At 36.4% G+C, this 15140-nt stretch overlaps 1 non-coding gene across 1 annotated transcript; it reads right to left on the bottom strand.

The window, feature by feature from the left end:
• Nucleotides 1-12459: 12459 nt before the first annotated feature.
• LOC120581405 (small nucleolar RNA U3) lies at nt 12460-12674 on the bottom strand. Its single transcript, XR_005647261.1, has one exon. It is a non-coding gene; the product is annotated as a small nucleolar RNA U3 (small nucleolar RNA).
• Nucleotides 12675-15140: the final 2466 nt, after the last annotated feature.

Here is a 15140-nt window from a genome sequence, read left to right as displayed (position 1 = left end):
GTAATTGAAGAAGTTTAAGCAGAGGAGTGACAAGATCTGAGTTGCATTTGCTTTTATGTCAGGCTTCCTGCTGTGTGGTTTGAAGGGGGCAAGACTGGAAGTGAGGAGACCATTTAGCAGGCAAGACATCATTATGTCGCCCTAGCCTGGGGTAGTGACTACAGAAATGTAGCTCAGAGAATGGATTAAAGGTATACCTTGTTTGGGAAGAGGAGTGAGTGGGTCTTGCTGATAGGTTTGTGAAAGGATTTTAATTAAAATTAGAGGATATGAAATGGAGAATCTCACACATGTTCCCTCAGAACAGAACTTAAGGACTGAGAGACTGATTTCCCATAAATGCCTGATTTACAGAAGATAAGGGACTTATCTCCTGCCCAATGAACATCCAATAAAAATCCTCATCCTCAAGGCAGTGAAATTACTGCTTGAACTCTGGCTGAATTTCCCCCTTTGTGCTCCTTGCCCATATGTACAGCCTGTTGAAACCCTCAATGCTTGCTTGCTACAGCATGCATTTCCCAAATAGCAATTCCTGTGCTATTCCTGAATAAACTCAATTTCTGGTAATCTGAGCTTGCTTTGGTTTACCTCTTTATTTAGGTTGATAGGTTGGATGTGGGGCTGAAGGAGAAAGGGTAACGATGGATGACTCCTGGCTTCTGGCTAGAGACAGTCGGATAATGGACCACTTCCTGAAATAGGGGAGTGGGGTTATAAAGGAAAGAGTTTGGCCTAGTGGTGTAGATCAAGGGTTTTATTTTGGTCATACTGAGTCAGATGTCCACAAGATTTCAGAGTGGAGGTATCAAGTGAACAGTTGGATTTACAAGCTAGAAGATCAGGGAGAGATGGAAGTCAGAGATAGAGATTTGGCAGTCATTTACGTAGATATATTTAGAGTCAAGGAACTGAAGGAGATACCCTAGGGAGAAAGTGTAGATGGAGATGAGAGAAACCATAACTGAGCCATAGAGCATGCCAGCATATTGAAGTAGGGCGGCGGAGGAGGAACAAATGAGATGAGATTAGGGTAGTTTGAAGGGATGAGGAAAACCAGGGAGTAGGAGCCTCTGAAGGAGTGAACAAGAAAACTGGAGAGCTGCAGAGAGGGCAGGTAAGATAAGGATATAGAGGTATTCTATAAATTTGCTAGAACAACAAAAAAATTTGCTAGTACCTAAGTCAATGGTGACCTTGAGTAGTCTTGGTGAAGACTACTCACCAAGGATCGAGGATGAGAGCCAGACTAGAGAGAGAAGTGGGATATTGTTCAGGGATACAAACAAATGTAATAAAAGAATAAAGCTATGTTTGAAATAATAAACATTAAGACTCAGGAGAGCAGTTGCCTCTCAGAGAGAGTAATATGACTGGAAAGGGGTACTTCAACAATAGAGAAATTTTTTTACATGAATCATGGGTGTTCATCATGTTATTTTCTGTACTACCTGAGTTAGGAGGGTGATGTAAATTCAGACCTATCCTCACCTTTTTTTGCTTTTTCCACGTGTGGGTCCAGGTAGTTGCAAACTTCCTTGCTGCTTCCCAAGTTCAATGTGGGTTTGTAGGGGCCCTTATTTCCAGTTCCTCAACCTTGGGAAGACCCAGTGAATTTCTCCTACCCGTGCATGGTGATAAAGCTCAAGCCCTCATCACTTGTTTCTGATTTAAATACCCTCCTGTTATAGGAACCCAAAGTCAAGAAATTAATATCGAGTGGTCCAAAACCAAAACAAAACAGTAAAACCCACAGGAAACTCAAAGGTCCCATAGTCAAGAATTCCTTTTGTGCCAAAAATGAAGTAAAAAGTCAGAGCAGCAAGGGGAGTTGCCTCTGGAGTGGCCCATGGTCTAAGAATAATGAAACCCCTAAAACCTTAGCAAATACAAAGTCATTATATTAGGGACACTTACATATGCCAGGGACTCCAGCATATTACCATGGACACATCACCATGAAAGAAAAAAAAAGACCATCCTCACCTCAAATTGGTAATAGAACAATTGGAGTCTATACAATTAGTATACTTAACATCAAAAAGATAGCAAGTGAAAAAAAATAATAATTGTGAAAGGATAGAGCAATATGTAAAAAAGAACAGACATTAAAAAAAAGAAAACTAGAAAAACTTTAAAAAATACAGCCACTGAAATTAAAATGCTCAGTGGAACTATACTGAAATTCCCATGAAACAATGATTGCATGGATGCTAGGTAAAAGGTTGCTGAGTATAGGATGTTTTATGGTGCCAAAGTATTGCTCCACAGATTATTTGCATTAACCATTGCAAAGGGAAAGCATACCTTTACCTGGAAAAATTTGGCAGTCACCACTGTAACCAAGCGATCAAGCTTAACATCACTAGTGGGGCAACCTTACATTATGTGTCTCCTGATAGGATACAATATGAAGTATACAGTATCATTCAGGAGATAATAATGCCAAAAATGTATATCCTAAATCCAGTTCAGCCTCTAGACTTAACTGTTTCTAAAAAACACAGTGTATGGAGGAATAAATTGAATGACACCATGAGGAATAACCAGGCAAATTTAGGATGCCGGATGTTTATGAAACGTCTGTCTTGGTCTCCACAAAATCCCTATCAAGAAAAAAAGAGAAGTACAAAGACTGTTATAGATTTTAAAAGAATACAGACAACAACCAAATGCAAAGCATGAATTATGATTGGATCATGGCTTTTAAAAAATTGGGATTAATTGGGGAAATATGAATATAGACTAGGTATGAAAGATTTTAGGGAATTATTTCTAATTAAGTACAATAATGATACCATGATTATGTGGGAGAATTTCTCTAGGGAGATGCATGCTAAAATACTTAGAGCTAAAGAGTCGTGATATTTGCAACTTTCAAGTAGTTCAGAAAAAAATAATGAAGGAAACCAGAATGTCACCCCAACATATGCCCCTTTGACATAAGAATCATTTTAAATTGAAGACAATGAAGACAATTAAGCAGCAAACATAGGAAGAGCTCTCTCTACTCTTCCCCTTTTTGCCTAAAGGCAGGATATAAATTTTCCTTTACTGGAGAGGACTATAGACCCTTATCCACCCAGAGATGGCACCAGAGGAATCTGCAAACAAACCTCTCTCCATATTTACCTTCCTAATTTTCAGTCCTTGGAAGCCTAAAACCGTTTTCCTTTGTCCTGTCATCTCTCTTCAAATTTATTGTTCTTTGTTGAAGATGCTATATAAGCTCAAGTTTTAGCCACCTTTTGAGTTACTCATCCCTGAGTTTGTCCCATGTATATAGGAGATATATATGTTAGTGAACTTCTGTTTTCCTCTTGTTAATCTATCTTTTGTTACAGAGTCCGAGCAGAGAATCTGGAAGGGTAGAAGAAAAAAACAATCTTTCTTCCCCTGTAATAACATATACACAAATACTGTTGTGTCCAGAATAACCAGACCCAACTTGAGTGCTCTTAACCAGGAGACAGTTTATTAGCTGGCGGCTGTCCTTGCAAAGGAGCAGCCTCGAAATGCCAAGATACAAGGTTTTTAAGCCCCAAATCCCATTCCTCATTCTGTCTTAAACACAAAGGTCCATCTTTCTCCTATTCACTACCTGTCAACCCACTGGTCAGGTGTGCAAGCGGGAAGTACAGAAGCAGAAAGCTTGTGTTAGAATGTTATGTTCCTATGGGTGATTGCCTATGTTCCCATGGACAATAGCCAGTGTTCCCATGGGCGATGGCCAAACAGTAATTTTCAGCTTATATACAATTGATTATTTTTCATGCCACGCAAGCAAGCAGGGTTACACAGGCTAAAATTGGCAGTTAGCATATGAGCTCATTGTTACAAGTTTCATGATTAACAGAATGTGGTTAGGGGTTCCAGAAACTAGGCCTAAGTTATAGACTTCCTTTGTCCAGTTTCAGGTTTTAATTATTCTTTAACCCTTTCACATTTCAGCAGGCCATTACAATACAACTTAAAGAAAAGATGTCACAATATTAAAAGATGTTGAATCTGTTGGTAGGTATGCATGTGGTGGGGTTGTACTAGTCCTTCAACTTTATTGTATTCGGTGGTGGTGGAGGGGAAATTACTAAATAGAGCAGATAAGATGGGAAACTAATCTAGGCTGATAGTGGAAGCTCCCTCCCTCAGATCCTGGAGATGCCTCAGAAATGAGATTTGCCAAAAATGTGTAACTTAGATCCAGTCCAGCCTCTAGACTTTGGTTTCCTTCATTATTTTTTTTCTGCACTACTTGAAAGTTGCAAGCATCATGCTTCTTCCACTCTAAGTATTTCAGCATGCATCTCCCAAGAATAATATTCTTTTATACTTCAGTAAGTTAGAAATATTTTCCTATGGACCTAGAGGGTATTATACTAAGTGAAATAAGTCACACAGAGAAAAACAAATATTTTATGATTTCACTTACATGTAGACTCTAACAAAACAAATGAATAAACAAAACAGAAACAAAACAGAAACAGACTCATATATACAGAGGACAACCTGGTGGTTGCCAAAAGGGAGAGCGTAGAGGGAAACAAAAATAAGACCCAAGTATATTTATCAACAAGAAACCCACTTTATATAAAAAGACACATTTAGATTAAAAATAAATGGATGGAGATAGCTATACTGAAAGCTATACTATGCACACAGTAATCAGTGGAAAGTGGGGATAACTATATTAATTTCAGACAGAGTAGACTTTAGAGTGAGGAAAGTTACAAGATTTGTTTAAAATAATCCAATAATCCAATGGGCAAGAGGTGAGGGGTGGGGATATAGGAAATGATGGTGGCCATGAATTGAAATGGCATCCTTGCACTCAACTTTGTTTGAAAAGATCTATTTAACAACAATGAAGAAGAAGAAAAAGAAGTGAAGAGGGGTTGAGAATTTGAGAAACTAAGTAAAAACTGAGAAATCCATGAGGAGACAGAAGGTGGTTGGGGGGCAGTTATGGGGAGACTGACTGCAGCCAGAGTAGATGAGGGTCAGGCTGAGGGAGAGATTTTTAAGTTCTGCTCACCATTGTCCCTTCCCTCCCTTCCCCACTCCCCAGGGTCCTGAGTGGATCATTACCCTATTGCTGCCCTATTACTTAATGAGGAAGAAAACCACCCCAGGACTCCATCTTGGCTAGGTAGGGCTAGACTAGTGAATCTTAAACATTATACCCCCATCCCCACCACCCCTTCTTCATATCTTAGCATCTGGGTCTTAGCCTTCCTCTGCCAAGTTCACTGACACACCCAAAGTAATGGGAACACAAAGAAGAACACAATTGCAATAAAAGAAAAACAAACTGAGAAACTAATCTTATATGAAGCAGACTTAATATACTCGACTAAATTTAAAAGTAAGTATAATAAATACCCTCAAAAGATAAGGAAATATATTGAATAAGGCAGGAACAGACAATAAGAGTCAGTTGGAAATACTGGGTAGGAACAATTTAATAGCTGAAATCCATACATGTGTTAAATAGCAGAATAGTTATAGCCAAAATGAAACAATGAGCAACAGATCAGGGTGAGGATTCATCCAAAAGGCATCAGGAAGGAATAAAGAAAACAAGGAAGATTGAAAACAAATGAGCCAATTATTTGTGACACATACTGTTGGTGGATAATCCAACAGCCATTCCCAGCCCCCTTCTTCCTTACTCATCTTCACATTGGGTACTGAAAAAGCTACATACTTGCTTTCCCAGATTCCCATGCAGTTAGAGCTGGCAATGTGACACAGTCCTGGCCAATGAGATATAAGCAGGAGTGTTCTAGGGGGCTTCTGGACAGCATATGTTGTTTTCTAATAGAAAGGAGTGCTTTGCTTATAACATCTGATCCCCTATTTTCTTGCCTTGGACATGAATGTTCCGTCTGGAGTTGTGACAGCTGTCTTGTGATCATGAGGTAGGTTGATAGTCATCAGATTAAAAAATCCAACACACACTCAGGACAGCCAAGTCGGATGGTAAGAAGAGCCCAGGAAGGTTCTTGGCTGAACAGCTGAACTAATGCCAGCAACCACCTACATCCAGACTCCTTGCTGTGTAATACTTAACAAAATAAAGCAAAACAAAAACCCACCTGTTTGTTTAAGCCACCTTTATTCATATTTTCTTTAACTTGAGGCTGAAAACATTCCTAACTGAAATTATTAACTGATATAACCTTGTTCAAAAATTTATGAAAGAGCTACAAAGTTGGGATTCAAAGAAACAAGAGAGGGAAGAATAAAGATAGAAACCAGTGAAAAAGACATTTCAAAAAGAAATTTTTAAAAACAAGTTGTTTGAAAACCTTAGTAAGCTAGACAAACTTGGTGAGAGTGATAAGAAAATATTTGCAAATGAACAAAATATGGAATGAAAGGGGAAATAAGTATAGACACAACATAGATTAAAAATATTTTTAAAAAATTAATGAACAATTTTACATCAATACATTTAAAAACAGACAAAATGGATAAAGTTCTAGAAAAAATGTGAACTGTCAAAACTAGCACAAGAAAAAATAATAGCAAACTTGAGAAGACTAATAAAGAAATTGAAATGATAATTAAAAAATCATCTATCTCCAAAGCTCCAAGCTGCAACGGTTGAAGATAAGTTCTGCCAAACTTTCCAGGATTAATTAGGTGCTATCTTATGCCGGTGGTTTCAGCCATTTGGAAAACATAAAACTGGATCCACAGCTGACACCATATACCAGAATAAACTTCAGACAGACCAGGGACCTAAATGTAAAGGTAAAACTACATGAACTAGTAGAAGAAAACATGAATGAATTTTTCTTAATAATATGTGTGTGAAGAAAGCCTTTATAATTATGACTCAAAATCAAGAATATATAAGAGAATTGATAAATTTGACTACATTTAAAAAAATACTTTTGCTTGGCAAAAAATGAAAAACTAGGAGAAAATATTAGCAACTTATATGGCAGATAAAGGACTAATATCCTTAGTACATAAAAAGCTCTTTAAAATTATGGGAAACTTTTTCTATCTGTGATGCATGGCTGAAAGATAACTGCAGATTTTCAAGAAAATTTGAGAAAATAGAGAAAGAGCAAAAACTCAATAGAAAGATGGACAAAAGATATAAATGGAAAATACACACACAAAAAGATATAAAAATGACCCTTAAACATATAAAAAAAAAAATACTCAACTTCACTTATAAAAAAGAGAAATGCAAATTAAAACTATACTGATATACTATTTTCCGCCATTTAGACGAGTAGAAATTTGAAAGCTTAACAACAACCTGTTGGCAAAGTTATGGAGAAACAGATACCCTCATACATTGCTGGTTGGAGCATACATTGGAATTTGGAGCATTGGAGCATACATACAGAATTTGGCAAAGTTTAAGAAAACTACATATGCATTTACTCTTTGACCCAATAATTAACTTCTGGAAATTTACCCTAAAGATACATCCCACAAATATGAAAAAATATGTTATTAGTTACAGTATTATATACGTTATAGCAAAATTGTGTAAACAACTTAAATTTGCACCTATAGGAACTGGTCAAATAAACTATAGTATATCCACTCAATGGAATATCAAGCCAAAAAAGAATGAGGAAGATCTCTATAAACTGATAGGGTGTGATTTCCAGGATATATTATTAAATGAAATAAGGCATATATTATCTTTTGTTAAGGAAAATAAAATACATGTGTGATTGTACTACTACTACTACTAATAGTAATAATGGGGTTTTTTTGCAAAAGGAGATGGAGAAAGGTTAAACCAGAAACTAATGAACATGGGATGAGGGGGAATAATATCAAGAAGATAAAGACAAGAGTGAGACTTCTCTGAGTTTATGTATTTTTTTATAGTTTTGGCTTTTGAATCTTGTAATTCTTTTATAAGATTCAAAAGGTAAAATCAAATAAAAAATGTATCATGATTAAAATAGGGTTTATCTTAGGAATTCAAAGATGATTAACATATGAAAACCTAGCAACCATAATTCTCCATATCGATAGACCAAAGGAGAAAAACAACATGATTATCTCAACAGAATAAGAAAAGCATCTGATAGAAAGTCAGCCCTTTTTTTGATAAAAACTCAAAAAAAAAAAAGCAACCCCAAAAAACTGGTGATAAAGAGAACTTCCTTAACATAATACAGGCTACATGCCAAAAACTTAGTGTAAACACCGTACATAAAGACAGACTCTTCAAGATCAGAGAAAAGGATTATTGTTCCCACTACTGTTCAACCTGGAACTGAAATCAGTGTTTAAGGATTGGAAGGTGTAAACAGAGACTTCTAATTGCCTATGTGTAGTATTTCTCCTGTTTTAGCATGGCTACCAGCTAAGACTATATTTCCCAGACTCCCCTGATGCTCAGTATGGCTATGTGACTAAGTTTAGGTTGAAGTGAAAATATTATAACTATATGCGTATGAAAGTACTCTAAGCCTGTGTAAAGTAATTCTGAGACTTCTCTTTAAAAGATATAGAGCAACTTTCTCCATTCCGCTTTCTCTTTCCTGCTACCAGAGCGCGGAGATAATGGCTGTAACTCAGCAACCATCCTCATGTGAGAACGGAAGAAGAGGTGTGCTGTTAGTGTTTAACAAGTTCTTGGGGTGGTGTTGGGGAGCCTGGAGCCTGATTTGTATCATCTGCCCATTTCTGTTGTGTAAATACTCCTACCATGGCTGATTTCAAGCTACCAACTTGAAGTCACTGAAGACGGAATTGGGAAAAGATACACACATGAAGTAGTTGGTTTCAGCTATGTGCTAGTGGCCCTGCGTAGCCACAGTAGCAGTCTGGGTCTTTGACACCATGAAACACCCAGAGATTTTCCTCTCTTCCAGCTTCCTTCATTTGAAGAGAAAATTAAATTCTTTCTTGTTCAAGGTACTCTTTTGGGAGTCTGTGTTACTCACCAAGAAACTAAACACTAACATAGAGGGGATGAGAGAAAACAGTATTTGCTGATGATGTGCTTTTCTATATAGAAAAACCTAAGAGAATCAACACCAATATATAAATAATTAGAACTAAAATAGAGTTTGGAGAGGTCGCTCTAAATAAAATCAATTTACAAACTAGTATTCCTTTTTACCAGCAATAACCAACCAGTAAATGTAAAAGTAAGATATGGTAGCAACAAAATTATAGAAGGTGCCTAGGGACCAACATAAAAAATGATCTTGATAGAGAAAAAAGTTTAAAGTTTTTTAAGGACTTAAAGAGATTAAGCAAATGGAAAGAAATTCAATTGATGCATTGTAATATGGTCAAGATGTTATTTCTGTCTAAATATATCCAACAATTTAATGCAATTTCCATCAAAATTCCAGCAGAATCTTTTAAGGAACTTCATAAAGTTATTTTAATATTACATGGAGAAATAAGATCCATGAATATCTGAGTAAAATGGAGAAAAAAGAATAAATAGAGAAGACAACCCTTACGAGATTAAGTAAGCCACATTAATCAAAACAGAGTGATACTGGGCAGGCAATCCCAACTTCAGGAGAGTGGTTACTTCTGGGGTCAGGGAGATGGGGGATGGGATTCGAGAGGTGCTCTCAGGGAATAAAGTTAACAGAACAAATCAAGGACTGTTTAGTATATTGGGTTGGGGTAGCTATTTTTTTATTATGCTTCAGGAATATATGTTCCATATATTCTTTTACATGTCAAATATTTCATAAATTTAAAAATAGAAAAAGTAAAAATGGTATTAAAATGAGGCACATTTTAACTCTAGGAAAATAGTTTTGCATGGTAGTAAATGTAACCATAGAACTCAGCTTGGCTCAGAACAATATTGTGATGCAATCACATAGAGAAGAAGGCCACGTGGAAGAGGGATGTAAGAGAGAGAGCACCCTCATCCAGCATGTTAGTATTAAAAATAAGACAAGACAGGACTCCAAAATGGAGTTGCTTATATTAAACCCCACATCACCAAACCAAGACTTAATTACAGTTTTAGTTCTCCCAGAAATAGAATTAAACCAATGAGGAATTGCCTGATCAGCACTAATTAAATAATCTGCTTGACAGACCTCTGTCATCCCCTAAAGGAAAATAACCTTGCAATAATCCGATTTTTCACCTAATGTAACTTCCTTGTTCTTGCTCCCTTCTGCCTTTAAGTCTTTTTTTTTGTACAGCTCCTAGGGGCTGTTTTCTATCAGCTAGTTTGGATGCTGCTCAGTTTATGAATTATTGAATAAAGCCAATAAGATCTTCAAATTTTACTCAGTTGAATTTTGTTTTTTAAGTCAAGAAGCAACGTGTAAAATTAGTAGCTCAAGAGGCAACAGTATATGTCTGTTATTCTGAAAACAAATCAAATAAAACAAAAAACAGGCATATACCCAGCAGAAGAAACAGCTGAGAGTTGATGGTGGTTGCTTCTGATGACAGAAATGGGGTATGAGGTGGGATGTAGAGAAAAAGAGAGTAATTGTTTACATGATATTTAGCACCATTTGCCTTTTGCTTTAAATACTGCCCTGTGGTGAGGAGAAACTTGCTGCTTCTGAAGATCTTGATAGAGCCTATAAAAGGACAAGTCAAGGTGTACTGTTTAGAAGGACTCCTTAGAAGAAATTCAGCTCCTATTCTGCACTGCCCCCTCTGTTTTGCCACTCTCTTCCACTGCTTGAGTCACAAATATTTATGTCCTTCTGGGCACAAGAATAATTTTCCCTAGATTGTATACACTTTGATGATGACTCAGTCTTATTTTCCTGCCTTCCTTTCTTCTTCCATTCTTTCATTTTTTCTTCTTGCCTTCCTCCTATCTGTCTGTCTGTCTGTCTGTCTGTCTGTCTGTCTGTCTATCTATCTATCTATCTATCTATCTATCTATCTATCTATCTATCATCTATTTCTCGTTTCAAAGGTGCTCTGCTTATTTATTATCATCTTTGGCCCCCAGGTGACAATCCATCCATGACATATTATCATCAGTAGTCTATTATCTAATTATCTATTTATCATTCATTCTTTCATTCTTTTATTCTCATATCCCTTTAGCATTCACCTTCTTCTTCCAGGCAACCATTCTACTGCGTTTAATATATTTCTTTTTTGTTCTTTATTCTTGCAAAATGGGTATTGTTGTATGAATGTATTGTGTATGTGCATGGATTTTTAAAAGTCATGTTAATAATACTGCATCGTAGCTCTCATTTTTGTCATTAATTATATTTTTGATGTGATGTGACATCTAATACATTATTTCCAACTGTTGTGTAATAGTACAATTCACCTATCAGTCTCTGGTGATGGGCATTAGGGTGTCTCCAACCCTCTGCAATCTCCAATACTGCCAACAATGCCCCATAAAATAAAATTAGGTCCTTACTTCACATCGCATAGGAGTAAAAATCTAGATAATTAGAAATTCAACTGTAAAAGATCTTAAACTTTTAGAAAATACAGGAGCATATTTTTATAACACTAGGGTAAGGAAAGATTTATTAAAATCTAGAAAACTATAAAGAGACAATTGATGGATTAAATATATTAAAACTTCTGTATGATAATAAACAATGAAAAAACAACTGACGGACTACAAGAAATAACTTGCAACACATTTAAACTGTTGAAAGGTTTAATTTCCTGAATATAAAAAGTAAGAACTCCTACAAGTCGATAAACAAAAGACAAAAACAAGTTTAGAATGGACAAAAGACCAGAACGGGCAGGTCCTTCAACAGGACCAGTAAACACGAAAAGATGCTCACATGCATCTATATGTTTTAAAAGATTTCTTGTTACCTTAAGTCTCTGAGTGTTAAAATACACCTTCTGGATTGAATGAGTGTTATCATTATTTGAAGTATATAAGTGATCAAGTTAAAAACTTTCAACCTAAAAAGTAAAAACTTAGGGAGTGAGGGAGGTTGAAGAGGGTAAAAGAGGTCAAATACATGATGACGGAAGGAGACTAGACTTAGGGTGGTGAGCACACGATAGAATATACAGATGTCTTATAAATGTACGCCTGAAATTTATATTATCATACTAATCAATATTACAATTGATTAAAAAATTAAAAAATAAAGTTGCACTTAGCCAGAGAAACAATTAAGAGAAATAATTATGGCGCTGAGAGAAAAAGAACAACTGCCTTAAAACAAGAAAGTGCCAAGAAAAGTTTAATTAAAGTGCTTTTCTTTTTGGCTCTCAAAAGGCAGCCACTCAAGACTGTCCCTTGACCAAAACGCATAGCTGCTAAACGTTTTAACAGCAAAGAGCTGACGTGTTTTGTCAGCGGCATAACTGAATCAAGCTTACACTTGAAATTTGAATCAGTTCCTAAGCAAACCGCCACAAGCAACACAAAATATGAAAATCTGGTAAGCAAAAAAAGCTAGATAAAACACCTGAAGCAATTTTGAAGCATAAAACTACTAATGTCTTGTCTACTTTTCAACAAATAAAAGTAGAACCACTCAGACAACGTCCTCTTCCTCTCACTCTTCCAAAAGAAGAGAAGAACGATCATCAACGGCAAATGGCAGTTACACACGGAAACACCAAATGCCCACTTCACGCTCAGAAGAGGACGTCCTACCTCCTCCTCGTGGTTTCGGGTGCTCTACACATTCAGAGAAACTTCTCTAGTAACAAACTATAGAAATGATCCCTGAAAGTATAGTCTTAATTTGAAATTGACAAGTTCCGCTAGGCCCATACTATCTGTACACTTTTAAGTCATGGTAAGTAGTTTCCCTAGTTCTGGTTCCACTGGAAAAAGACAGAGGCTTTTCAATATGTACAGTCTTTCCAATGCTATCACTTAACATTGCATTTTAACATTTTGAGTGCAAAAGAAATTTTAAAAATTTAAAGCTGCCAAGCTTCATTAACATAATACGGGATGACAGCCAATCACAACTTGCATCTTTAAAACCGATGAGGCATTCGTCCCTGAAAGCTACAGGAAATGGCGCGCTTTTCCCTTGCCTAGTGAGAACGGAGCGGATACAAGTGGTTAGTAAATTTTAGAAGTTACACGCTATGGCTGTCCTAAGAGTTTGACTTTCAAACTCTGGTGAATTATAGACAGGTCAGCATGACTGTGGCAGGGAGGGGAACTGAGTTATTAGGAACTAGCGTGGGAAAACTTTGTTTTTGTATCATGTTTATACACTATATGTTCACACTTTTTGAGTTCTTAAAATAAAGCTAGTTGGTGGATTTAACGTCCAAACACAAAAAAGTAAAAATGTGTTGGAAATGCATTTCCTAATAAGATGAACAAACTATTCAATTGGTTCACATGCAGTGAGTTTGTCACCAATTCTATTCCCATTTTCGTTTACAATAATAGAAGACCTGAGAAACCTTCCCAGATCTAGTAATGTCACTATATATGTCCCTTTGTTTAATGTCCCGGCTGGTTTTTACATCCCGGGCACTGTGGTGTGCTCAAACAAATGGGATATTATGCAGAAAATAAAATAGGTGAACTGGAACAAGACTTATAGATACAATGAAATAAATCTTTAAAACATAATGTTGAATTAAAAAAGCAAGTTACAGAAGGATGGATAAGGTATGATATTTAAATAAGTTTTTAAAACACATGACCAAGGAAGGAGCAGGCAGGAAGGTGGAGTAAACACTGTGTTTGCTTCTTCCCATGACCACATTAAAATTACAACTAAATTATAGAACAATCAACCCAGAGAGCCATCTGAAGACATGTCCTATAACTAAGGAGATGAAGCTCGTTGAGACTGAAAGAAACAAAAACCAAAACCCAAAACAAATACAATAAAATAAAAAAGAAAAGAAAAGCAGTCATATTTGAAGTGTGTAATGATGTATCGTGAAAACAGCAACACCACATGACCAAGGGTGGATGGAGAACATACCAACTTCAGAGTAGTGGGTATTACTGGAGACAAGGGAGCAAATGGAATTGTGGGTGTACGTTGCAGGCTTTGACTGTATGTATAAGGTTTCGCTTTGTTTTACAAGAGAACAAAATCACACTTCTATTTATTTACTTTTCAATGAATTTACATCCTTGATGGGTATAGCATCATGCAGATTTTGTGTCTGAAGGCCTTAGCAGGAAAGTTGCTTCAAGATTTGGCATGAACTCCATCACTGTTTCCATGGGCACAAATTACCTTTCCCAGATCACTCTGGGAGTGTTTGGTTTGACACCAGAAGTCACTGTTGTTCTTTGCTTTGTCTACATATGCATATCTCTTGTCTAGAGAGAATTCTGTTCACCTTCGGTTTTCAGAAGAGCTATGTGCTCTCTCTAGTTCTGGAGACTTCGCTTACAGCCAGCAAGAATGGCCTTGGACTGTACCCTTCCGGACATGTTTGTCATTTTAGAAGTCCTGTTCCTGGCAGGCCTCCACGTGCTCCAAGATGGAGGAAAGAGAGCTATATGAGGTTCTCTTTTACTTTTCAAACAGATCTAAAGCACATTTGAAGAAATGTTCATACCAATTAAATCTAAGCATCAGGTATGTTTTTGTCCTCTATACTTTTCAGTGGAGTTAGAAGCAGTTCATGATGAATTTTTAAAATCATAATACAAGAGAAGTTAGGAAGTAGAGACAGGAGAAAACTAAGAACTCCATTTTACGATAGGAGTTATTTTACCTAATTAAAATACATGTTGAAGTCCCTGATGTTTGAATCAATTTCAAGATTTGTGAGGCATTGTTTAGAAAATTGTAGAAGTCACTTTTCAAAGTTTAATATAAAAATTCATTCAAAATTGTACCATTGATGTAAATACATCCACAGTAACGATTACTAAGTTTCTTAAGGTCAAGCTCAGTGGAAACTGTTTAGAATGAAATATTCCATTTGCTCTCTGTGGTTGCAGGAAAGTTTGTGTTTTTGTTTTGAAAAAAAAAAAAAAAAAACCTGACAGAAATCTCTATATTAAAAACACGGTGAAAACTCCTATCTGAAAATATATTTGCACACTGATTTTCATAGCAGCATTATTCACGGCGGCCAGGACATGGAAGCAACCAAAGTGTCCTACGATAGATGATTGGATAAAGAAGCTTTAGTACATATATACAATATTACTCAGCCATAAGAGGAGATGAAATACTGCCATTTGTGACAACATGGATAAACCTCGAGAC

The sequence above is a fragment of the Pteropus medius genome, unplaced genomic scaffold (assembly GCF_902729225.1).
Source record: "Pteropus medius unplaced genomic scaffold, Ma_sr-lr_union100, whole genome shotgun sequence".
Lineage (NCBI taxonomy): Eukaryota > Metazoa > Chordata > Mammalia > Chiroptera > Pteropodidae > Pteropus > Pteropus medius.
The sequence above is the reverse complement of the archived record's forward strand: the minus strand, read 5'-3'. Positions and strand labels throughout refer to the sequence as shown.